Source organism: Nipponia nippon, unplaced genomic scaffold (genome assembly GCF_047370975.1).
Source record: "Nipponia nippon isolate SJK-2023a ecotype South Korea unplaced genomic scaffold, ASM4737097v1 scaffold_13, whole genome shotgun sequence".
Lineage (NCBI taxonomy): Eukaryota > Metazoa > Chordata > Aves > Pelecaniformes > Threskiornithidae > Nipponia > Nipponia nippon.
In genome coordinates, this window is record NW_028262324.1 from 8,369,012 (window position 1) to 8,394,975 (window position 25,964).

Genomic DNA, 25,964 nt, shown 5'->3' on the forward strand with positions numbered 1-25,964 from the left:
TGTCGAGGTGCTAGTTGGCTGGTAAGGGCAAAAAATTAGGTATGGGACAAGTAATGCAAACCTGACAGATCAGAGTCAAAGGCGGTAAGACACTGCAGTGATTAACATTAGGCTCAGTCCTGTATCAAGGGTGAACTTTAAGCTTGCAAGATGAATACTAATTATGGTTACAAACAGAACACGAGGGGCTCAATTCATCAGCTATAGAAGGGACGATGTAATGAGTTAGTTGGGGGGGGAAGTCACCTAGGGCCAAATTTGTCTCGCTGCTGAGTTCTGGCTTACACCAGGGATAAATTTGACCCTTGGGATATGAGAGTTGGAAGTTTCACTCTTCTGTAATTAATCAGGGGTGTATCTTGTGTTGCTTTGTTATAGTTTTGATAGAGTAAAGGAAAGGTTGCTGGCAGATGCACTCATGCAGAGCTGGTGAAAAAGAATAAAGAATAATAATAAAAAGGAAGATTAAACTGAGTGTCCACACTGGATGAAGCTATTCATGTTGTTCTAGCATTCAACCTTTCTCATAGGCAAAACCAGATACCCACATCTGTCAGCAGTACTGGAGCAATGGGCTCCCAGTGAGTGCACAGAACTTTGTGTTTCTTCTGAAAATCACTCACTGGAAGCACCATTTGTGACCCAAGGCGCAAAGCTCGGACTCTGGAGGCTAGCGTCTGTTCAGCATGATGCCAGCAGCACCATCTCGCATCAATGGTGTGTGGAAAGTGTTTGGACCCATTTTTGTCTTGCTGAGTAACGCTGGATTGTCGTGTTTGTGTGGAAATGGATTGGGTCCCAGTGAGGAACTGTATGTTGATGGCCTTTACTAAGGTTGCTCAAGAGAAAAACAATTTGGTAGCTTGTTGTATAGTACAGCTCATTGCTGTGTAGTTTTTATTCCCTCCTTGGGCCTCGCACACGTGGGTGCTCTGGATAGTATGTAGTGAAACCTATGCTCAGACCTGTGCAGAGATCTCTAATGGCTAATTAATATTTTTCCCTTTTTTTCATTGGAAAAAAATCCATGTAAATTCTATCAATCTGAGCTGTAGACAAAAAGGTACATACAGTTCATATGCGTATAGTTGTCTGCTTGCACACACAACGTTTAAGCAGCCCTTTCAGGGTAAGGGATTTGGAAATTTGGTGGAAGTTACACCCTGTAGTCTCCTGTGAATAACCCCATCTTACGCTGTAAGCTCAGCTTGATACAGAGTGTGAATTAGTGTCATGTGCAGCACTGAGCATACTGAGAATACTTAACAAACAAACATTATTTTGATTACAACACTATCAATAGCATGCTCGATATCTTCTAGAGACAAAAAGAACTTGAGATATTAAAAAAGAAAAAGTGGTAGTTGTGCATGCCAAATAGATGTGGTACTGTGTGTGTGTTATGCATACCTAATTTCGTGGAGAGCCTGTCCTATGTTCATAATCAAGAGACAAGCATAAACTCAAAGGTCACAAAAAGACTGAGCTTGGTAAGGTAGATGTTCTGAATATATTAGGTATGTAAAGCAATATTGTGGCCCATCCAAACTAGAATTAGTGGTAATTATTATATAATATGTAATGATGGGATTTAAATGGCTAACACATTTTCTCTGCTGAGATCATTTAGACATGATTCATATAAATGATTAAATTAATAGATCTTCCTCTTTTAAGACTGCTAGGCAGCTTAAACTAAATTTCTCAACAGAGACTGATCCCAGTGAAATAATATTAATAGAAAATGGAAGAAGAATTTCTGAGAAGTGGGTAAATACATGCTGGAGTTTGAGGAAATTTCTATAGACATCTTTGCCGACAAAAATACTTTGCAGATTTAAATATTCACTAGAAATAACCCATCAAGGACTTTGGAAGGTGAAAGAATAACAAACCTAACTTTCCCTGAAAGAATAGAATGGTGAAATGTACCGGAAGACAGGGACTTAAAGGATCACTGTCTACTTAGTTTAGGCTTAAACATTAGGCTTTTCATAACACTAAATGGTTTTACAAAACCTAGTGTGAATAGAAATGTTTTTCTTTTTCCTTCTTTTGAATCAAATTTCAATAAGATAGTTTCCCTCACATATTCAGGAGAATCCTCTGCAGTGTTGTAAAGTCACACGCAGGAGCATCGTGCTAATTAGTGAGAACAAGGACAGGAAAATGACTGCGGATGGGATTTTTGAAAGAGCCTGAGGGAGTTAGTTGCCCAAAACCTAGCAAATTCAATGGGAGTTAATCTGAAAGACATCTGAAAATTTTAGCTTGAAAGTACAAGTGAAAGCATGCAATGTGAAAGCCAGTCCCGCATGCCTGTGAGGGGTTTTGCCACCTTAGTGCTTCTTCATCCCCCTCCAGCTCTGGCCTGATTTGCAGCGCTCTGCTCAAGGTTGTGAGGCAGAGCCTTTGCTCTCCAGGCTTTTTACGGGGTTTTGCATGCTTCAGCTCAGACCCTGGTCTCACCAGAGGTCCCAGTATAGAGGGGATGCACAGGAGTGAGAATTTCATGGAGACGGATTGGTTTATTTGCTGTGTGGTGCATCAACACAGGAAAAATAAGAGCGTGGTGAGGAGCACCTCTAACCACCAGATCACTCTCTTGCAGGTAGTTGTTGTCCTATCCAGCATATGTACTAGAAGAAGAGTAAGATGAGACCTCCCAGCTTCAAAGCTAGCCCCAGGCATTCTCAGCATCTGCTTACTTTATATTAGTCACAACTAATAATCAGGGACAGAGCTGTAGCTGTTTGCTGTATATCAACCATTCTGCTGGGAAAGGTCTGTCATCTTGCAGCTCTCTTTTGCTCAGATTGAGAAATTGATAGGTCACCAGTGCCTTAGAGTACCACAAGGAAGGTATCATATTTATTTTAGCTACAGCTTTGCATCAGTGCTATCACACTGTAAAGAATTTCGTAAAGCATATTTTGTCGTCTTTTTTTTTTTTTTTTTTACATTGCTTGGAAAAGAACATATGGTAATCTGTATAGTTCTGTCCCAGAGGGTTACCCAAGTGCTGTATACCAAGTGGTCTTTCTATTTTTATTGTTAAATTCATGTTTGTTTCTTATCCTAAATATTCCCTTTTTCTGCTTAGAAGGTTAAAAATACCTGGAGCTGCAAGTCTGGCCTATTTACTACAGAATTCATGAGTCACGCACTACACTGAAGTCTTGAAATATCACAGAGGTATTATTCACAGAGAGCTCAGCAAAAGAATGGCAAAATCTGCCCTTCAAGACTTCAGACTCAAAAGCCAAATGCTTTAGGGTGACTGGTCATCAAGCTTTCTCTTTTAGAAAAGATGCGTAAGGAAACTGCCATAAGCCTCTGATTAGTAAAACAACCTTTATCTTGCTCACAGTTGGAGAGTGAGTCCTTCCTAAGGAAATGGTATGCGAATGTTGTTTGTATCAGAAAGTCCAGCTCACTTTCCAATTTTGGTGCTATATTTATATAAAGAAGTGATTGTTTCTCCAGATCTCAATTTCTCTTGCTTCTTTCCTCCAGCCTGGGGTGACATAAAATACTGACTGAATGTCCCAAATATCCTTAATGTCTCTAGTCTTTCAGATGAAATCTCAATGTGGAAGGCAGCAATGGGATATGCAGACTTTGACTTAACAACGCAGCTGTTGTTGATGGTTCGGCCCATGAATCTGCACTGGAATATGATCAAATGCAGCTTGCTCTTGCAGGAGTAACACGAGTTCTCTGTAAACTGGCCTCTCAACTGTGGGTTTGCAGATGAATCAATTTAGATTCACTTTATCCTGTGGCTGAGGCTCTCAGTATGATAGATTAAGCTCTGTTTCATATCATATTATCCTTTATTTATCTTTGTAGCTAAAACAGCCTATCGAGGTTTTTGAAAATCGTTGGTTGTCATTGCTTGTCACTATAAAGCAGAGCACGGAGAAACTTTGTAACGTATTGTAACTGAACCTCAAATAGTCCAGAGCTACTCCAATATATTCTGTGAAAAACAACGAGTAAGTGCTAACTCTTGAAACAGGGTAGTTCAGCAGCTCCTATAAACGCCAACCAGACACACGGATGCTCTGAGACTTAATGACTCCATTGGTTATGACTCCATGTTTCAGAAGACTTTCTAGCCTTTCTCCCTACTTGGTCACCTCCTAATGTTTTTGCCAATGGGAAAAAATGTTAAAACTGGGAATATCTGCTTTCAGGGAGACAAAATCAGGTTTCTTTGAATAGCGACACCCTGGGTGTAGCTACTTAAGCTGCCTCAAAAATAATTCTATGTGCATGTGGTAAAACATAACTTTTTCTGGAGGGGGGAAATTGTGAAATATATTTTTTTCATAATATTAGCTGGATAAATTTTTTTTTTATTTTCTTAAAAGTACAAACTTTGGCATTTCATCCAGCTCTTTTCTAAAGTTTAGTTTAAGATTGAAGACTTCTACAGATGGGATGCTTGCGCCTTGATATGTAAAAGGGGTAACTCCAACTTTTGCAGAGGATTTTCCTATAGCTCTTTGTTAAATGACCAGGAATTCACAGTTCCTAATGGGTGGGGGCACAGCAGACAGAATAAGCAGACTGGTTTCTATTCCTGGTTTTGCCACCTGCTTGCTGACCTGGGGTGATTCATAGAAGTTTCCTGTGCCCTTTTATCCTCATCTGTAAAATGAGGATATTGACATTTACATTTCTTCATAAAGTGCTTTTAGATCTATGGATGAAAAGTGCTAAGTAAACCAAAACTCTCAATTAAATTAATTGGAGAGAAGGAGCTAGGTCAGTGTCATAGCAAGGTTCATTTATACACCTCTTAATTTCTTTCGTCTCGTGTCTTGAACCCTATTTATAGTTGGAATTGCTACTATATCCTTTTACCTGTGGAAGTAGTCTCTCTGGGACAGATATGAAGCGTACTTACATGCTGGAAAGGAAGAAGCTTACACTGTTTTCTACACAGATACAGGAGTTGGACTAAGGGCACCCAGTCCCATGTGTTCATGGTACAAAGCTCTCATACAAGTACGTCACCCTTAAAAATATTTTTTCAAAATCCAGGGAAGTACTTCTGGCATTGTAGCAGATTGCATACTCAGAAAATAAATTATAAATCTCATATATTGGTAAGTGAATATTTGAGCTTTGCTGGTGGGGAAGGAAATTGTGAATGTTAGTCTCTTAGTGATCTTTCAAGGTCATAATTAGATTGGTACATGCAAATCCACCTCCTACCTCAGTTCAACTGCACAATGAACTGTGTTGCATCTGCTAAAAAGTCCACATTTTAAGCTTGTCCCTGGTCCGTATGGTTTCTCTTGTAATTCTCAACTGCAGGGCCACCATTTGTGCACATGTGTTCTTGCAGGGAAATACATATATTGGAAAAATCCTGTGATTTCATCTTGTCAGTGGTTATCCTAATCACCTGAAGGTGGTTGTGTTCTTCTAGGAGATATTTTTTTAAATGATTCTGGAATGTCTCGCTACATAATAGTAAGAAAATAGATTATGCATAGAAGCTGGTTTTGTTTTGAAAATTTTGAGAACAGATGCAATCCGGGAGCTGTGATCCCTGCACAGCTCAGAGATCAGAAGTAATAAGAAGCCTCTGAATTATCTCTCTTCTGTTCACAAAGCTTGAACTTAATCTGCCAGACTGCCTTTAGCTGGAACTCGGTAGAATACAACACCAAATATCAGATATGTGCATGGCTCACACTGTGTGCAAAGGGGAGTTAGCATTCAGAGAACAAAGAAAGTAGGGCAGACACCCTTAAACCATAGTTGGACAGGTGTTCTTGAAAGTTTCTCAATACAGTAAAAATTAGGCTATAAATTTCACTGCATAGGGAGAGAAAAAAGGTGTTTGTGGTTTGGTCAGTATTCTCCTTGTCATCGACAGTTTTCTGTGTGGATGGGATAAGTATAGAGAGGTACGCCTATCTTAGATGTTTGGCATTTTGGTAAAGAAATGCCAAAATACAGGGTAATGCCCTGAAAAACATGATTAGTGCTGGACTGACTATTTTTGACTGCTTTGAGTCCTCCAGAAATTTTAAGACAAATAGGAAACAGCCTGGAATATAGCTATTTTACTTGTGTGTAAGTTGTTTTTTTTTTTGATTGACAGAAAGTAATTATATTTAACGTTCACGCAATTTTAAATAATGTGTTTATATATAATCTCAGGTGTTTCAGCAACACTCGGTTCCAACTATGCAGGCAGGGGTGGGAAGTGGGATATCGGACAAAGAGTGATCAAACGTAGGGGCATGAGCATGAAGCATGGGTCAAAGATTATAGACCTAGTGAGACAACAGTCTTTGTCTTTCTAAAGAGAGTTACACTTGGAGGAAGAAAAAGTAAGAGCAGAAAAAAGTTTGTAGCAATAACTTAAAATTATGATGAATTATTTTAATAAGTAATTGAAAACTGACCTGTCGGTCACACAAGTCACTATATGTTTCCTCTAAATGTCCTCTGTATTGTCCATCTGCTTTGCAAGTGGGTCAGCTGGACTAGTGGGAAAGCTAAATTAGAGAAGGCTGTCCCAGGAGAAGATTCTCTTAGGTTAATAAGCTAAGATGGACCAGTAAAAAAATGAGGAAAAGGAAATCTGAGAGGCAAATGAGTATGAAAAACATAACTCACACACACACCGTGTGCCATAAACTCTTATGTTACAGTACTGTATTTATAACTCCCTCACCTGGATTCTGAATTACAGTATAAGTCACTGACAGCATAAATCTAGTGTAATTCTTCTCACTACATAGGAGCCAATCCAAATTTAGGCTAAGGGAAGCTGGTTTCATGTTATTTGTATGACTTCAGGTATTCTAGAATAGTGGGGATACCTCTAGAAAGGCCCTCAGAAGGTCATTCTCCAAGCAGGGGAAGCCCTACTTAGAGGTGACAATCCTGCTTGAAAGGTGAGACAAGCTGAATAAAAGCCAAAAGAATTCAGCCTCTGTCCAATTCTCCATAAAGCAGCATTCAACAACTTCATCTGCTGAATCAAGCTCCAGACAATCCCTGTCCCACTCGTGGAAAATGTTTTTGGCTTTTTGGGGTTTTTTTGTTGTTTTTCTTTTTTCTTTTCCCTTGCATTTGAAGCTACCTTTGTCCTTCTTGACCTCTCCTCCATGTCTACACCATTGCTGCAGCATCACCTGCTTCAGGGGGACTCAGTGCAGATATTTCTTGCCTTTGGAAATACCTGCAAACTTCACGTCATCTCTGTTGATGTCCAGCTATGCAAACTTTTAGCAAATTTGATGCAAGTTAGTTTGAACAAATAAGTGCTAGAGACTTGCTTTCATTCCCATGTGCTAGCTTAAACTAGTGGTGGAGCCAGGTGGTGATTTCACATTAAACCAGCAGAAGGACAGCAAAGTTGATTTCCCCAATGAGTTAAGAATATGGCATTTAATTTCTTTTCCCTTGTCAAGGGGGTTAAGGACAGACACTGGTGGGTTTGGTTTTTTTTATTATTTGTAAATAAAAAAAACCCTAAACCTCTGTCATCTCCATGTATGCTGTACTGCCAAACACTGCTGTAATTAAGAATTTTTTCATTAAGGAGAAGTTTTGCAGTAAGGCTTTATTCTGGAAAAAAATCTCTTCAGGGTCTTTTGGGAAGATTTTATATACCAAAATGGGTTGCTGTGCCATTAGTCTGTCAAATGTGGCCTGTTTTTGTATTAATATCTAATGTCACATAAGTATTTTAAAAATCAGGGTTGCTCCTTTTGTTAGGTATATGAATAACAAACAATCAAGTGATAAGGAACAGGGGACAATACTAGATTAGTAAATGGCTTTTCAAATCTTAAGTTGAAGGGTCAGTGCTTTCACCCTTCTAAAAAAATATGTTTGAGATCCCAATTTGTTGCTTCTCTAAAAGATCCTAGTCTTAAACCATTTTTCACCTGAATTTTCATAATTCCTATCTTTTGGAACCATTGTGCAGAGAATAGATAATTCATTAATTAATTCGAATTACTCTGTCCTACGTCTTGTAGTGTGTGGATTAGAAGTTAGTTTAAAATATCCAGGGGAAGTAGGACAAAGAACTGATTTGCAGCTGAGGAAATAAAACCACTGACTTAAATTGTAAGAAAAGCTTTTGGGTAAAGAGAAGAGGGAGAAGGTGACACACAGTGGGGCAGCAAGAGCAGGCCATTTACAAAAGCTGTAGTTGCTCAAAACGTTAAAAGGAGAACTTGTGTGCTGGTGCCTGGAAGCCTAGTCTGATGTAGAGTGAGGCAGTGAGAAATGCAAAGGCTAACCGTTGCCAAATAGTAACACATCCCTCATCTGCATAGGGAGTGCTGCTATAACACAGCAGTTCAGGTCTTGTGCTGTAGCCACCTTTGAAAAATGTTGAACTTTTTCTTGACAACCAGTCTGGCATTCAGAAGTCAACCACTTTTGCTCCAATTCAGAATTAATGATTACAGCTGAATTATGACTGAATTTTGGTACCTTTTTCAGACACCCTGTTCTATCATAACCAGCTGCACACCTCTAGCTTGACCAACTGAAGGAAAAAAACATCATATAGTATTGCCTAGAGATACTGCTCTAGAGTCGGAAATAAGCTATACTGGCAGACAATAAGTCAGTGTCCAATGTCTGGAGTGCACTGCGCTGTAATCAGTGTTGTGGAGCCTTCACTGCCTTATGTACGAAATTCATGCATCTTATTTGGTGGCAATGATTCTTGTTGATGTTGTTTTGACTCTTGTTTTAATAGAGGCTTCTCAGCTCTGAGCTTGTACTTTCGAGTATGTCAGGTCAGAAACTTCCTCCGTTCCTTTTGCTGTACAAATCACTCTGGAACTGTTGGTGCTATCATCACTGAGTGTTTATTATATCCGTCTTAACTGGCAGACATAATCCATCTCAAATAAAAACTTTAAATGTTTAATTTTGTCTAGAAAAATTCTGATGTTGTTCTGTCAGCATAACATATGCTGAGATTTTCTTTAAAAATAACCATGCTACTCAAATTTTCATTACTTTTCTGTAGTAAACCACAAATACCAGAATTTCCTTTAAAATTGAGCTCTTACAAGGATTTCTGCTTGGAAAATAGAATATTAATTACCTCTCGACTCTCAGAAGGGGCATGAATCTTTTAAATACCCTCTATAGAAATTCACGTACCTTCTAACGCCCTCAGTAGGATTCTCACTTGATCTGGTTTCCAGCACCGACAGGAGAATAGTTTTGCCTTTCAGCGGGGTATGCTGAGCTTTAACTGGGCATCGGAGGCCTGTCATGCATTCATTGGAGCAGACATGACCATTTCTAACCAAAAGTATTAGCAATACTGTAGTAACTAATAACGCAGAAGTATTTCACAGCTGATACAAGCTTTGAGGACAGTAGTAAGTGAAGTGATGGGAGACAATGGGGGCTGAGCAAGGAAGACAGAGAAGTGCACGAAACGTTCCTCACCAGAGTTAGACTCCTAAGGGCCTTCAACCTATTTAAAAAGGATCATCATTCATCAGCACCATCATCATTATCTTCTCGATCGGGAGGAGGAGGGGAGGGGTAATCAGCAAGAGATGATCAGCGTCTTATCACTGAGCTCCTTCATTTCAGCGCTTAAACTGCAGGATTCTTTCTGGAGAGATAATTCATATTTTATCATTAAAACTGCTGATCATAACCTCGTTAATATACGGATATTGCTAGCACACACAAAAAAGCTAACATGATAAAATGTAACGCTTCTATTAAATTACTTAAACTAGTTTACCTCGCCTCGACATTATTCCCCTCCTCGCTGCTCCTCTGCCATCACAGACACTGCTTGTACATGGCACACAAAATCTATAAACTCTTTCCAGGAATACAAAAGCATTCTCTATGATGTTGATAAGAAACAGGACAGTCACTCTCCCCTGACATATTTGTTCTTTAAAAACAAATCAATGGTGCAGGGATTTGGCACCTGAATGCAGAACAACGGCTTGATGAGGCAAAGATTGTCTTCATTAAGGACATTAATATTCATAGAGAGTAGAAAATCTGACACAAGAGAGGACTCACTAACCTTTTCTCATATTAGATTTTTACTTCTTAACACAATTACAGTCCGGCAATGACTTAATTAATGCTGCTTTTTGTCAGACTGCTTTAAAGAGCTGTCAATTTGGTCCTGCAGAGGCTGTCAGTGAAAGAGAAAGACAGTCATCTAGGCTAAAAAGACACAGGAAGAAATTCAAACACTTAATAACATTCAAAGTGCTATGCAAAGTCACATATCAACCTGTATTAAGGAGAGTTTTTGTCTTTCCTCTCTTCCTACTTATGCTAATATTTTTCAGGTAAAATTGGGGCTGCCGCCACCTCTAATTCTGAAGTACACGGCAGAAAATGAAGAAGGGGTCATCAAATCGAATGTATTTTAGTTTCAGAATATTAGGGATATCTCAAACCCTTTATGGACAACAGAGGGACTAAGAACTGCTCTAGGAATCCTTATTAAATGCTTGCCAAGAAAGGTCAGTCTCTGGTGTAAAGAGGCTTGTAGAGTTGCATCTCCTGGTCCTCCTTCAACCTGTAGAAGCCAGGGAGGTATTTCATGGTTTTCATTTAAATAAAACGCCATGGAAGTAATCCTGCAAGGCTGGAGGGTTCTCGAAAGACTGGTGGATTTTTAAGGTTGTTATGAAGTTGGTTCAAGGCAGCTTCACAAGTATGGTGAGCAGCAACTAGTTACTGTGGCTCAGCAGGTGAGTGGTAACGCACCTCCCTGCAGTCATTTGGCCTTATTTCATATAGCTGCTATAGGGAAGTATTGAATACATTCTTTTGACCTATGTAGAAGATTACCATGCAGCACTGGAATGAACCAGCTATTGGTGAGCTCTGCTTAGCTCAACAGCAGTTCACAATCTGCTTTTTTGCAACTATTTAAAATTTTAAAAAAAAGCATTCATTTGCTTACATTGCACACCTGGGTTGCATTGTGTTGCACAAACAGTATGCTAAATCCAGCTTTATGTCGCGTGTGTCATTTAATTCTCTGGGGTTTGTTGACGTCTTTGAGTTTATTTTAATAAGTGCTTAAGGTGAATAATGTAAATAGAGTAAGAATGTTCATTATGCCAGCACAATCAAAAAAAAAAAAAAAAAAGGCAAAGCACACAACAACTTCGTGTTATATTCTAGAAGAATATATTTCTAGTAGAAACACCTGATTTACTCAGCACAGTTTGATCTCTGTCTGAAGAATTCTAGTACTGAGGACCATAGAAGTGACGTATTAGAAGACAATGCAGAAAGTCTGGAGATGTTTTTGACGTTGAATTTTAAATGCTAGATGCAACTTTCTGTGGTGAGTAATGCTTTTTAAAATGTCCTGGATGAGCATTGTTATCTAAACCCCCTTAGTGATGGGCATATTCTCTATGATTGTTTCCAGCATTCCCTTCAGAGGTGAAAATGAAAGTAGTCAAGTAAATTGCTGCTAAAACTTTTATTGCTTATTATCTTATTTAAAAGACATGTCTATTACTCTTGATACACATGTTGTGAATTGCATTATAATTCAAGTGGGAACTGAAACATCTGTCCAAACTAATGCTGTATTTAAGGGACTTGTTGGGTTATGGACCTCACGCAAGACTTGCTGTGCCATAGGCCTCTAAAATACAGCTAATAATTTCTTGAGGTTGGCAGTCTGTCATTGTCATTCAAACAGAAGCATGGTTATGAAACTTCTTTAAAATATTCATTTTTTTTATTTGAATTTCATTTCTGCAAAACTTTTCTGATTACTTCAGCTTTTAATTTAATAATGTAATGTGGGAAGGGAGAGGTAAGCTTCTGTAAAGACATAACTACAGTTAAACTTTTAAACTCTTTACCTTATAAGCTACTTACAATAAGGCACAGACTTTCCTCTGAAAACCTAGTACAAAGAAGTCTGGTGTTATATTGGAGAACAGAGACAATTGCCCTAAAATTATGCTGTTTTGAATATCTGTCTGTGTGTGTATGGAGGGGACTAGGTTTTATGTTAATGGGGCCACACCTACAAGAAATCTGTGTCTATTGAAAAAAAAAAAAATCAAGAAAACATTTGGAGAACCTTAGAATTGGATATCATGAGTACACGTTTTTTCTCTGGGGAAATGTTATTTGCTTCACAGAGCAGAATCCTAGAAGATTTGGACTGAACAGAGTTGTGCAGTCTTAATATGACTGAAGAATTATCTTGTTGACAAGTGCAGAATTATAGATTTGAATCCATTAGCTAAAAGGGTCCACAAACATTTGGATAATGGCCGTCACATTTTTTCCATTGGTCTATCAAACAAAGAATCCTAAAAAAAAAAAAATTTCTTAAAATCCTATAGTTACAGTGTAAAGAGACTGAATTAAATTTCCCTGCTTTAAAGATAAGTAAGCTTTTTTATTTTATATTGGAAACAGGTGTTTTGGTCTGTGCTTCTACACTTAGAGCTGTATTTTTGGCAGCTGCAAAAGTATGGTATTTTGTAATAAACATAAATGTCTTCTACTTAAATCCAAAAGGAAAGCCATCAAATTAATTTGGTATCAAAGGAAGAGTTTAAATCAACAGTGTTTTAGTGAACGTTACTAACGGGGTTGGCAATATGTTGCAAAAGTAGAATAGTTCCCATATAAAGGGCCAGGTTCTCATCTGATGTAATTCAGTGTAATTTCACTGCGGCTTCTGAATTCACATTCAGACTTGGAATGTTTTACCTACTTGCATCATGCATTTACCATGTTCCAAAGCTGGCTATTCCAAAAATATCCTTTATATGATAAATTTGGTAAGGATGTTTTAGTTGTGATTAGTCTCATGCTGTAACTGGGACCCACCATACATTAGCGTGGGGAAGCGTGGTTTCAGACATGAATTTCAAGAGTGCGAATGAGTGTATATTTGTGAACTATCCCCTGAAACAGGGGATTTATTGCTTCAGGGACAAAGTATAATCTCCTCCTGTAGATGCAATATCAATATTCCAAAACAGATTTAAAAAAAGAAAAAAGTTTAAGACTTTTATGTTAGTTTAGAAAATTAAAATCCATATGGTTTCAGGTATTATGGGAGATTGATGTTACAGTGAGACACAGCTGAAGGCGGGGGGGAATATTTTTGATTTTTGATTCTTTTTCCTACTCATTCTTCTCCCCATCTTGCAGATCTTTTGTGGGTGAGCCAAATGTAATCAGGTTTGGCTCACTTGGAGGAATTAGGATGACTGAAAAGTATGCCAGATTTCAAAACAATTTCTAACAGTTTCTGTGATACTGTGTAAGCAACTGAAAATTGACATGTTGTGTTGTGCCCAAGTCAGCCAACTGCTGTCACTGAATAATTAGATTCTCTAGAAGAAGGGAAAGTTTTGGTGTTTTTTTTTCTGAACAAAATTATTAGAAAATAATGTAGTAGCTATTTTATTTTAGGGATAGGCTCAAATCCTTCTGCTCGTACAAGCAAATTTTTAAACATAGTTTGAATCTGGGCCCCAAAAGTATCTTTCATGTATTTTTATATACAAAACTATAAATAAGTTGTTTGGGCATTTTTATGCCAATATGTATGTCACTTGCCCGTGGAGAAGTCATTGTTGCAGATAGTTAATTAATTTATACTAGAAAAACAATATCATTGTCTTTATTTTTATTTTATATGGCACATCAATTCTATGAATTGAGTTCTGATATCAGACATAGGTCATGATCTAATTATAGCTTGATCTGTCACAGCGTTACGACATTTGTGAGGATAGATATAGTGCCTGATTCCCCAGGAACTTCTGCCTCTGCAAACTGATTATGAACTGGGGGGAGAACCGTTCTGCTTTGTTAGCCTTTATGTCCCTTTCTACTCTTCCAGTAGAAGTATAAGTGATAGCACATGCAATGGTGAAAAATTATGCTTAGTGAAATAATAAGGTAGTGCTATAGCCAGAAGAGACAGGTGAGGAATCCTGATCTGGTACAACCATACACAGTCAACACGCTCGCTTCATGCTGTTGTGAATAATGTGGAAATGCTAACCTTGTCTGGAGGGGAAGATCTGGAAGACTGCATGGGTGAGATCCTCAGGGGATGGTTGCAGCTTGCATCGGCTGAAGATTTGAATGGGGACTAGAGAGACATAGCTAAATTATGATATCACAACAACTGGAATGAAATCGGAGTAGTTGAAAAGAAAGGGATTTTTTTTTTCTTTTCTTTGCTTATGTTTTCTAAGCTGTCTTGTTCCTCATTTTGGTAATTCTATCAAAAAGCAGCACAACTTAAAAAATGCTATTTTTATCTTATTCCAAGCCTTATCTGATAGCACCTTCTCATCTATTCTATCTAATCGAATGCACCCCTTCCAATTTTTTGAGTCATCTTTTCATAAGGATTCCGAGTAATGATTAAATCTATAGAAGCTCTAGTTGCACCAATATTCTTAACACCAAAAAAGCCCAGTGCAAAAACTTATATGACAGCAATTAATGAAAAATATTTTTATTCGGAAAGTGTTATTCTTCTATTGGCCTAACTCTTGCCAGGGACTCTTTAGACTGTAAATATTTCAGAAAGGTGATGCTAGGGATAAATAACTATGTATTTTTGAAACTTCTGCTCCTTTTGCTCCCATTAAATTTGGCTGCAAAATTCAGTTAATGTTACTGGAGGGGATGGAGGTAGGACTCTTCCTTCTCCCTTGAAAATCCCACCCCTTTATTTCTTTAGATCCAGCTGTAAAATTCCTCATGCTTTTCTGGCACTATTACAAATGAGAGATAAATAATAAACAGTTTCTCCCAGGGCATCCAAAGCTACATATATAAATCTATATTAAATCCAAGGTTAATGATTGCTTTTCTGTTTTATTGGCTGCAGGGAGCACTTTCTGAAGGAAATCCTGTCTAAGTGGTAAAGTAGCTTTCTTCAGAGGTTCTTAAGCAAAATGAGACATTAAGTTTTGACCATCCTAGTCTGCAACATGTGATCAATGCATTGTAAAAGAGAGTAAAATGTATCTTTATGTATTTGTCAATTGGGAAAAAAAAGATCTTTTTTATTGCCCCCAAATTATTCTATATCTTTAACGTCCCTAATTTGACTTGATCTTGCAGAGAGAAGTGCTATACTTCTCATTAGTACTTTGCAGTTACCCCTTCGCCGTCTGAGGTGGAAGAAGCTTTAAATCATGTGGGAGAACGGGGAAGGGAAAAGAGAGAAAACAAGCTTTTTGAACCCTGTAATGTAAATTTGCAGACAATTATTCATTATTAACTGCCTGAAGCATCACACCTCTCTCACCTTTGCTGGAATGTCTGAACATTAGGGTAAACAACACACCGCTGTCTTATCATAATGCGGTCTGCTTCACTGCAGCAAGAACTTGTCAGAAACAGATTGTGATGTTGACTTCTCAATAGGGGAAAAAAAGGGCCTAAATTAGACTTCTATAAAAAGAATATTGCATATTTATTTCCACAATAACACCAAGGAAAAACGTTAGTCAAGAAGCAAGCAATTGGGTGAATAAATAAGCTTGTCTTTGTTCTCATCAATTAAGTTATTACATCAGTTGGAAAACCAGTGAATTATAATACAGATGTTTAATGAAACACTGCTGTGCCTATAAGTCAAACTCCTATTTTGTGGTGTGATTTTGGCTGCATAGTTTTGTGTGTGTTAAACCGTATTTATTAGCTGATACCCATTATTATTTTGAGCAAGGTATAATTCAGTTGTCAGGCTCCAGCTCTGGGAAGGAGATTTAATCAGTGAGAGCCCGCTTCGCTGCTGAGCATAAAACAATGCGGGTTTCATGAAGCAATCACACCAGTGTGAAAAAATGGGATTAATTAGTATTGTACAAGAACAGGCAGCATGCTCATTAAAACCTTGTGAGCTGCCTCTTGATAAACTGCCACTTGATAGGGCCGCATTAATGTGACAAGGCAAAGACTTTATTTCCAAATCCTTTCTGATTATATCTCACTTTTAAGTTACCTGAATTGACTCTCTAAGGCTTTTGGAATACAAAGATCAAAATTGCAGCAAGAGATCCCCAAGACACCTGGACAAAGGAGCCGTGCTCAGATAGTAAGGCTTCAAAAGACAACTTTTTTTTGAACTCCCATTCAAACAGAAATCAATAGCTGTACAATGAGGCATCTCCAAAGGTGGTAAATTTGCATTTACACTCAGCAGGTTGGGCTGGAACTTATTTGACGATTAGCAGCTATCTAATGAATCCCGTATGATTCTGTGCCTATCTGCTCACCAAGTGCTTCGTATGTTTGTCAGTATATGAAGTCTTATGAATATTCTTACAGCTTCAAGTATGCTCTGAGGAAAGGGGAGAAAAAGGTAGGCACTCCCAGCTGTGCATCTGTTTCTTATAGTTTGGCTTGGCCACTGAAGAACTTATGGTCATGTTTCTTTTTTTATCCTTTCTTTTAGAAATGTTCACAAACTAAAAATGTAGATTCCCACTAGTGGACTTGTTTCTACATGACAAAACATAATAGGAGATATGCCTGAATAACAACAGTAAATGTTGAATAGGATGTATTTTTGATCTTGCATGTTATTTTCCTTTAGGCATAATGTTTTATTCCTTCCTGAATTTCTAGTGGTTCTGATGATTTACTTGCACATAATCTTGGCTTTTTTTTTTCCTTTCCTTTTTGTGAATTAGTGGCTATAATGAAATTATATCTGAACTTCTAATAGTTAAGCAAATCTATCGGCTATTTCATGGTGCTCCAAGATGCTGACTTTCCATGTAGCTTTAGCTGACATTGTATGTAAGGCAATTGTAATGCAATACAGTTACCTGTCAGCATATATTTGTAGGTGTGGAAAACGCCACTCAGAGAACAGAGATCTCGTATTCCCTGAAGCTTTTCCCAACTATTTTATTTTTAAGCAAAAACATCTTGTTAAATCTCAACACCCTATTAAAGTAATGTTATCCACCATGAAGTCTGAGTATTTGGTTACCAATTATAGACTGTTTGCAACTGTACAGGTGTAATCCCACCCACAGCTACCGGTGAAAGGCATCAGACTGGAGGCAAGGTACCTGAGCTGGCTAGATATGGATGAGTACAACGCTTTACAAAGTGATGTGTTGCAATATTATTAATTTAAACCCTTAGATTTCATTGTTGTGATCTGGGCTACATGATGCAATGCAAGATGACAGCCATTGAATTAATAGAAAATGGGATTCATCTCTTGAAATTTCACACAAAATAGAAGCAGGAGACAGACAAAATAAAGGGAGATGGATAGACAGACTGATAATACCACTAATACTTTTAAATTTAAACTGAATGGGTGAGATAATTTTAAAACACTAATGGTATTTATCAACAGTGTGATAGCAGAAAAAAAATTAACTCTCTTCCTCCTTTCTTTTTCTCCCTTTCATTGATTGCTTTGTTGAGCAAGTCAGTGAATATTTTACACTTTGTTTCTTTTATTTTAGCAAATGAACTGCCTCGAGCTAATGTAGTGTAAGTGGAAATTTCAAGCACCAATGTCTATTGCATGATCCAATAATAGGAACTTTCTTTCCCTCCTAGCTCTGTAACATAGTGTAGCAGCAAATTCCCCGATGCCTCCAGGTAGTCACATGCCTGATTTATGATTATAAACTATAGCTCTGGAAGAGGTTAGCTAGGTAGTTTAAATCATTGCTTTTTCTCTAATGAACTGGGGTCAGGGAGAAAGTATTATATGCAACAGTCTTGTCTGGTTGTTACTTATGCCCTACATACTACTCCGCTATGGTTTGGGTTGTGATAGTGTTTTTACATAATTTTGTTAATGCTATATTAGTAAACCATGTTACTGAAAATTGTGTGAAATGAGTTTTCCTGCCATTATGTATCGTTCATCGTGGTGCAAATTGGAGCCAAGTACTTATTTCTAATGTGGTATAGACCACATCAAAATGGATAAAAAAGGCAATGTAAAGATGGGTAACAACCACAGGTAGTATAAGGGGTGGTTTCTTTTCCCAGTAACAAGATGCTGTAAGGTTGAACTCTGTTCGTGTCTGATGTCTGATATCTGTATCAGACCATTGTACGAGTATCTAAATAGAACGAGATGGATATGTTAAAAGATGCCTGAGATATGCAAATATAGTGATATTCAAGATATTTTCACAGATGAGTGTGGAAACTGATTCCAGACTAATGTTATTAATCTGTCTAAGAATTCATGGAAGGATGGGATTATTGTGTAAACCCAAGGTACCCCTTATGTAGATCAGTCTTGTGCAAATAGGACTTACTCAGCAGATGACCATAAGTCTACTGACCTTGACAACAGCACTATGATTATATTTTTGTATAAATAAGCTCTTTTCAGGCAATTTTCCCCAGTGGATTCAGTATAGATGCACTTTTTCTGGCACAAGGCCTGTTAACCAATTTTTACTTTGAAGTCCATTATTTATAACCATCTAAAAGACACTAGTATTTGACTGTCTCTTTCTGTGCCACTCACTAGCCTAATGGAGTATCAGACGCCTAATGCATGCTCCCACAACTCTTGTCGTTCAAGTGCATCAAAGCAACTGATCATGTCACCCTCTTCCTAAAGTAACCCATATTTTGGAATTAGTGAGGTAAAATTCTTCCTGTTGGCAACTCTTCATATCAGAAATTCAAAATGAAAGCTTTGGGTAGTAGAGATCTCTCTCTAGTAGCCTTTCAGCTCTGCAGAAACATTAAACTTTGGATGTCTGGATCTAGAAGGATTTTTAAGCAGACTATGAAAGGCTATTTTAATAATCTAGTAGTATTTGCATGTGACTTTCTTCCGTCAGCTAAAGCTTCAGGCAACAGAAATACATGGGTCTGGTTCTTGCCTGTTCTTTCACATCTGAGGTCCAACGTTGATAGAAGCTATACATGATCCGCTATAGTCCCTGGATTCTTTTATATAGAATTGTTACTTAGCTAGTTATTCCCTCATCCTGTACTGTTGAATGTTGCTGCCTACATGAAATTTGATGCACCTGTCCCTTTTGAACAGCATCCTATTTTTCAGATTACTTCTCTGATTTGTCATGGTCACTTTGAATTCTAATCTTGTCTTCCAACATACTCACAATTTGATGCTGTCTGCAGATGTAATAAGCATAATCTATTCTGTCAATGAGGTCACTAATGAAAATATTGAATAATACCAACCCCAGTCCCCTGTGGGACCTCACTTCATACAGCCTCCCATTCTGGCCATGAACCTTCAGTAAATACTCTGAGTACAGTTTTGAAACTGATTTTGTACCCTGAACTGTGTTTCCTTAGCTTAAGTACAAGATATCTTATGGCAATCAGATATTTCTCTAAAAGTTAATGATATCTATTGTTTTCTGTCCAGAAAACCCCCTTCCTTGTAGAAGAAAATTAGATTGGTTCAACAGCCAATCTTCAAGAACAAAATGTCAAACTTCTCTCCTTGTTCTCTTTACAGAATACAGATTATTTGTTTCAGAATTTTCCCAGAAATTAAAAAAAAGGAACTCCTTTATAATCTCCAAGTTAGTTCTTTTTCCCATTCCCTTATCTTTTGTCGCTTCACCCATTCTTCAATATTTCTCAAGAATATTAATACCGCTGAGCTTTAGTCCTTTAAATAACAAAGGATGAGGTGGAAAGGACTACAAAGCAGGTAAATGATTCAAAAAGATTTAATTGTCCCAATATTTTCTAACCTTTCTTATCAAAAACTACAGCCTTGTGGTGACACTGTCTTTGTAATGCAACTCACTGCTAAAAAAAGCAATAAATACATAGGGTATTCTGAGGATATCTGCCAATGGCTTCCTCCACCTTTTTGAGTTGAAGCAAGTTGAAAAGTTAGCGCAATCCAACTTAACTTGGACTTCCTTTCACTAAATTAGAGTGATTTCTTTTTATAGTTTGTCATTTGTATATCAGTTTGTACCTTGGATTTTCTTATTATGTACCTTGGACCTTGCCTGGAGAGCTACTCTCTCATTAGCTTTGGAGTGTGTGTGTGTTCCATTTTCTCATGAAAGGTTTTGTGCACCTAATCTTTCTGCTTTGGTAATTTAGGGATGTTCATTCAGTTAAACACTGATCCATCTATAACTGCTGCCTTTAGAAGACCCCAGAACACTTGCTCCTGGAGGTTGAGTGTCCTTATTCACTATCTGCTGTTTCTTTCATTTCCCCCGAGTTTCTGGTATGAATGTTGGAGACAAGTACTGAGGTTGGATGGACCTGAATTTGATTCAGTAGCTCTTGTACCAATCTGCAGGAAAAGGGGAAATTCTGAAGAGCTGTTCCTTCCCCCACCTTACCTCTTGTCAGGTGGTGGTCTGACACATTGCACTCCTTCAGAATTACAGCTGCTCCATCAAAGATTCAATTTGGGCCCTCTGTGTAGCAGTGAGAAATATTTCTCTACTGTAAATCACTTAGTACAGAGAGAATCCTCAAGTTGTTTTCATGCACAATCATACAGGGACCTAATTTTCTGTGATGGCTGCTTCAGTTATTGTATCACAAAAATTTCTCACTATGGAGCAGCAGGTTTCATTCATTCCATCACCACCTATAAATAAGGGTTGTGACTGGAATAGGTCATGAGAGTTACTCCTGGGAAGACCACATATCATATTATCTGTGAAGAAAATGTGTTTTAAATTGCATTCTTCTAACTACATCTTGGTGCCTGCATAGTTCATTTCTGAGCATGCTAAACGGCATTCTAACACCAGTGATACAGCACAGAAAATCATGATTCAAAATGCTTATAGAATCATAGAATAATTTAGGTTGCAAGAGGCTTCTGGAGGTCATCTAGTTCACTTGGGGAAAGTATCAGTTGACACTTGAGAATTGTAACATGCCCCAGAGATTAGATTAGTGGGAATCTTTTAAAGTCTGCTTAAGTGCCAGAACTCTTTTGGTATGGCATTGAAATCAATAAGTTATGTAGTTTACAGTAAGAAACGTATAGATGTTTCAGTTCACACTGTTCTATGTGCACTTTCGAGGGGAAAAAAAAAAAGTCTATTTAGATAAGTATTCCAAACTGAAATTCCTAAACGCCAAATTATTCACTATTTTTCACAATCTTGGAAATATGTTTGCTTGCATGCAGTAACAGACCAGCATGGCAATTTTTCAATTTAGTCTTGATATCAGCTGACTTTATCATAATGACTGTGAAGGAAGACAGTGGAAGATTGCTGGCTACAGTGCGTGTAGACAAAGCAAAAGAATACGTGAATTAGGTGTGCTTTCTGTCTCTGATTTGTCCTGTTGGGTTTGGAGCTTTTACTTTTGAGATTTTACTTCTGAAGCTGCCCAATTATCTCATCTAACTTGTGCGTTGTAATCCACCTGATAATGGAAAAGCGTGCTCAATGCTTGGAGGGACCTTTTTCAAACTTTTCTGAGGCTATACTCCACAAGGCTGTTCTGTGTGAGCATGACTGGCAAAGGCATTAGCTTGTATTGAGCTCTGAGCAGCATGATCCCTTGTTCCCACAGGTTCTCCATGCAAGCCAAGCAGAGAAGAGCCAATGCTTCGGGGAACTTGGAAAAGGGGAGGAGCAGCTCTATATGCATCCATGGTGCCACAGAAGCCACCTCTGCCTGTGTGCGCAGCTCCTAATTTCCTAACCCAGGTCTCAGGTAGGACATCTTGTGATGAAATATTTGCGAAGTAAGAAAAAATGATTAGGGAAAATTTAAAAGGTATACACAAAGGTAAAATGCAAGTGTGCGCATTTGTACGTGTTTCCTTGTTGCTAGTTGCAGCAGTGCCTCAATGTCATTCTTTTAATATGCTTGTACATGCAAACTTGTCGTATGATGTGGTTATGTTACCCTTGACTTCCAGCTGCACTACAATTCTGGTTACTATTATTTTAAATTATGTGTTTCTATATAATGGTCCGCGCAGAAGAAAAAAATAACACATTATATTAAGCAATCAACATTCACAGAACTTCAGCATCTTTGTTATCCTTTATAGCTATCCTTATGTTTATAACATAAAATATAAATTAACATTCTCAAGTTACATCTTTGAGGGCCTGCCCTTTTTCTTTCTGCTAGTCTGAGAAAAACTTCAGCAGTTGTCATGAAATAATCTTGTGTGTTAATCTATTGTTTCCATCTTGAAAAATGCAAAATGATTCCCTTAAGAAGAAATCCTTATGATACTCATTTAAAAGGAGCGAAAGGAAGCCATCCAGAATTTTAACCACTCTTGAGTTGACAAGGTAGAGAATGGAGTTGGGTCTCATTGTCATCTTTTGCAGCTGATGCTACACCATTAAGTTTAAGTAAATTTAAAAATCAAAGCTGTAATTTGTAATTTAATATTGACATAGTCCCTGGCATTTTGACTTTGCCAATCAGCCAGAGTATTTCAACAGCTACCAGAAAGATAATTCTTGCATGGTTTGGTTACAGAATTAAGCATGTTAGACGGCTATTCTCTCATTTCTGCAATGTCAAGAAATGGACGTGTCAGTAAAGTATGTTGTCTTAAACCACAATGACTCATCTGATACAGTATAGGTGATGCTTCTAGCTTTTTATGGAAAATGCATTTTAAAAAATAGAAAAATAGTTCTGTAGGACAATGTTACCTAGCTAAGGATGCTGAAAGAACTGAGAGATTCAGATACAAGCACTCAAATGCCAGGCTAAGCCTGGGATAATGTTTGTACTAGCAGTCAAAATAATCACCAGGTGATTAAGGTCTTCTCTAACAACAAAATTGCATTGTGGATCTCCTGGACTCTGGAGGGGATTCACTCTGCCGGTGTTTTGAATAATAAGGGGGCTGGTGATGTAATATATATTCTGGAACACTTTGTCCACATGTTATCGGAATGCCCGCAATGTGAGAGTTATGGGAAATATATCATCGTCCCTAGACTGGAGTTTATACAGAATATTACTCTGCCATAGGATCCCTTTATCTACATTCTAGATGGCCTGACAATGACTCCCCAAATGCCTGAAGCCAATTTAAAAAGGATACTAAGAGCACTCTAATAGCTGAAGTTATTACTACTAAAGTGTAAATCAATGCTGTGTACGTTCCAAGGAGGAAGAGCAGGTCCGAATGAGCTTTGTCTTAATGGAAAGAGTATTTTAGACAAATTCTGCGTATGTGGGGGCAGATTCTACACGTATGGCGCCATATTCTGCAGACAGGTCTACAGACTTCCCCTTTTCTGTAGTGAAAGGTGAATTTACTCAGCTTAGAACAAACCTACTCTGTTGCTATTCTTTCTTAATGATTGTATTAACCTTGTTAGTTTTGCTAGATAGGCACTGAATGTGAGACTAAGCTGGGCTGCATATAGAAGGCAAATACGTGTGGAGCAAGAGAAGGGACAGAAGAACATAACACTGCACCCCTCATCTTCACCTATCCTCTGGGTGCTGCACCCAGGCTGGTGGAGCACAGCGGTACCCAGACCCTACCAGTCTTCCCCTTTCTATCTCTTGCTAGCCCTTACCTCCTACCCCTCGGGCTCTGGTACAGTACTATGCCTTTTCTACTAACAAATATTTCTTCATAATTTTAGCAGTGATGAATAGATCTGTCAGGCAGTTTTGGTGGATTGTATGCTAACGTACACCAAAAATATGAGTTGAGGTCATGGGCTGTGCCTGGTTCTGGGGCGTAGGTTTTCTCACCCCTGATTTATATACAGCAATCTTATGACAGCCACTTTAGTCAAAGGGGATGTAAATCTTTTAATTTCTGCTCATCTTGAGAAGATTCTGTACTCTGAATACCATGGATTTTTAGGGATTACTAGTGGGGGCCCAGTTCTGGATGTGATCCTCTATTGTCTCCAGTTATCCAGAGATAATCAGATATTAGAGAAGGTTGGAAATTGGTCTCCTATTAATAATTAAAAAAAAAAGTGATAAAAGACTCTGATCTTGCCAGTGTCATAAGTAATGTCACTTAGTAAAGTGACTGGCACTAGCTGTAGGCTCAGATATGCCAATTATAATTAAAGCCATTATTTTCAAATACAGTTCGGTTTATTCCTGGTGAAAAGTAAAGAGAATTTTAGAGTGACAAATCTCTCTGGAAAATGCAAACTTGATGAAAAGGCTGTGTTTTTAGAATGCCTGTATAATTCAGTTTCAGGTTTGAAACGAATATTATGTTAAAACATATTCTTTAAAATGGGTGTTGACCAACCTAACATACTGTACAACATTAGAATATGTATGTGCCTGTCAGAATCATCTTGAGAAAGAAAAAGATGACTTACAAGGCAGAAGTGACATTTAGTTCTTGGATCAACAGCCTTCAAAAATCTGTAGTATGGCTTTTGGAAAGGTACCGAAACGTTATCCATTGCAAATCTGATGCCCGTTCACAGTTTTCTAGAAAGATATCCAAATTGCCACCTATTTTTGAGAATTAAAACCGAAGATGGTGCTTTCAAAAAGTAGAGACAGTGAAGCTGTGTTCTTTTTCAGGCAATTGTGGTCTGATAACAGATAGAAAAATGTTGATAAAAGTGAGGGTTTAGTTATTTACTCACAGCAATGTACAGATAATGGTTGTATTTTGTAAAGCTGTATAACACACTGAGACACCAGTCACCCTTGGTGGGTTTCTTCCCTAAAACAAATGGGATTCTCAGAGAATGACCATAGCAGAATATAAAACACAGCCACGAAGTAGCTCCCCCAAGCAGCAGTTCATTCCTGTGAAGGCAGCTTTAAGCTCGGGACAAAAGCTACAAGGAGTGGAAGGTGTGCGCTATATCAGGCAATATCCCAAATGCTCCGAACCCTCTACCCCAGGATATGTTCCGGAGGAACAAGCAGTTTGGGACTGCAGCTGCTCTGAAGATGCAGCTCCTGTCATTGGCAACCTGGAACTGAAGGTTAACTGGCAGATGATGAAACAGAAATTTTGTCACTGACCTTTGCCTGCTAATGAGTACGCCAGTCCTGCTCAAATCCAGTGGTAGTTAGTGTTTCTCTTATTCTGGCCTTCTTTTAGATCCATTTGCACAAGGTGATGGTGCATTTGTGCTCTCAGGCATTTGTTCAAATGCCTGCCCTACTGCTGGCCACCAGAGATTACCCTGAAAACCGACTACGGTGCAATGATCTGAGGTCTGATGTTAACATAAGGTAGAGATAAAATTCCTGCTTGCACTGCAGGTGACCGGGATCTAGGCAAGAAAAGTTGCTGTAGCTGAATTTTTTTCATTCTCATCTACTGCATTGGGCAGCTATTTTGTCGTCATTGTCACTCTTAAAATCTTGGCTTTGTTTTCTGCCCTGTAATCTTGTGTTGATGTCCTTTATGTTCCCAAACCCTCTGTTTAAAAATGTTTCCATTTGATATGATTAATAGCTCTTGTGAGTGATCTCTATTAAGGACTCAAAGCTCCATTTCAAATATTTTTGTGGTGCTTCTGGTGGGCCTTGCTGGGATAAATTAAGCCTATTTTTCCCGATTGCTTCGTTGGATCTCTTTGTAACTTCACCTTGTATTCCTTTCTGTTCAATACTTTTCAAAGTACTGAGAGTTTAAAGAGGTACAATAAATCCCAGATCAGTTTTTAATGACCATGGTAAGCCTGCTTGTAATATGTCAGTAAGCTGAGCCTAAAAGCCAATGGGGAATAGGCCATTTCTGCCTTAGTAATTGCCTCCACAGAAAGATTTATAATGTCATTATCTGAATCTACAAGAAATAACTCATAGAGCTGAAATACCCTAAAAAAAATATTACAATTCTCTCAAAATCTAGTCATTCATAAATGCTAAATCATAAAACTTTTTTTCAAGATGTTTTATGTTAAAAATAAAACACAGTCAAAATACAAATGTACTTTTCTTAATCAGATTCTTCGTTCTTTATGTATCTGTTTTCCGTGCTGTAGTTTGGGCAG

The 25,964-nt window shown here is 38.1% G+C and overlaps 1 long non-coding RNA gene across 1 annotated transcript in view; it reads left to right on the forward strand.

Annotated features, from left to right (window-relative positions):
- LOC148056525 (uncharacterized) overlaps positions 1-25,964 on the forward strand; it is a 169,033-nt gene that overhangs the window by 61,066 nt on the left and 82,003 nt on the right. The window contains exon 2 of the long non-coding RNA XR_015703049.1: positions 21,556-21,699. This is a non-coding gene — a long non-coding RNA (uncharacterized LOC148056525). The remainder of the gene's footprint in view (positions 1-21,555; positions 21,700-25,964) is intronic.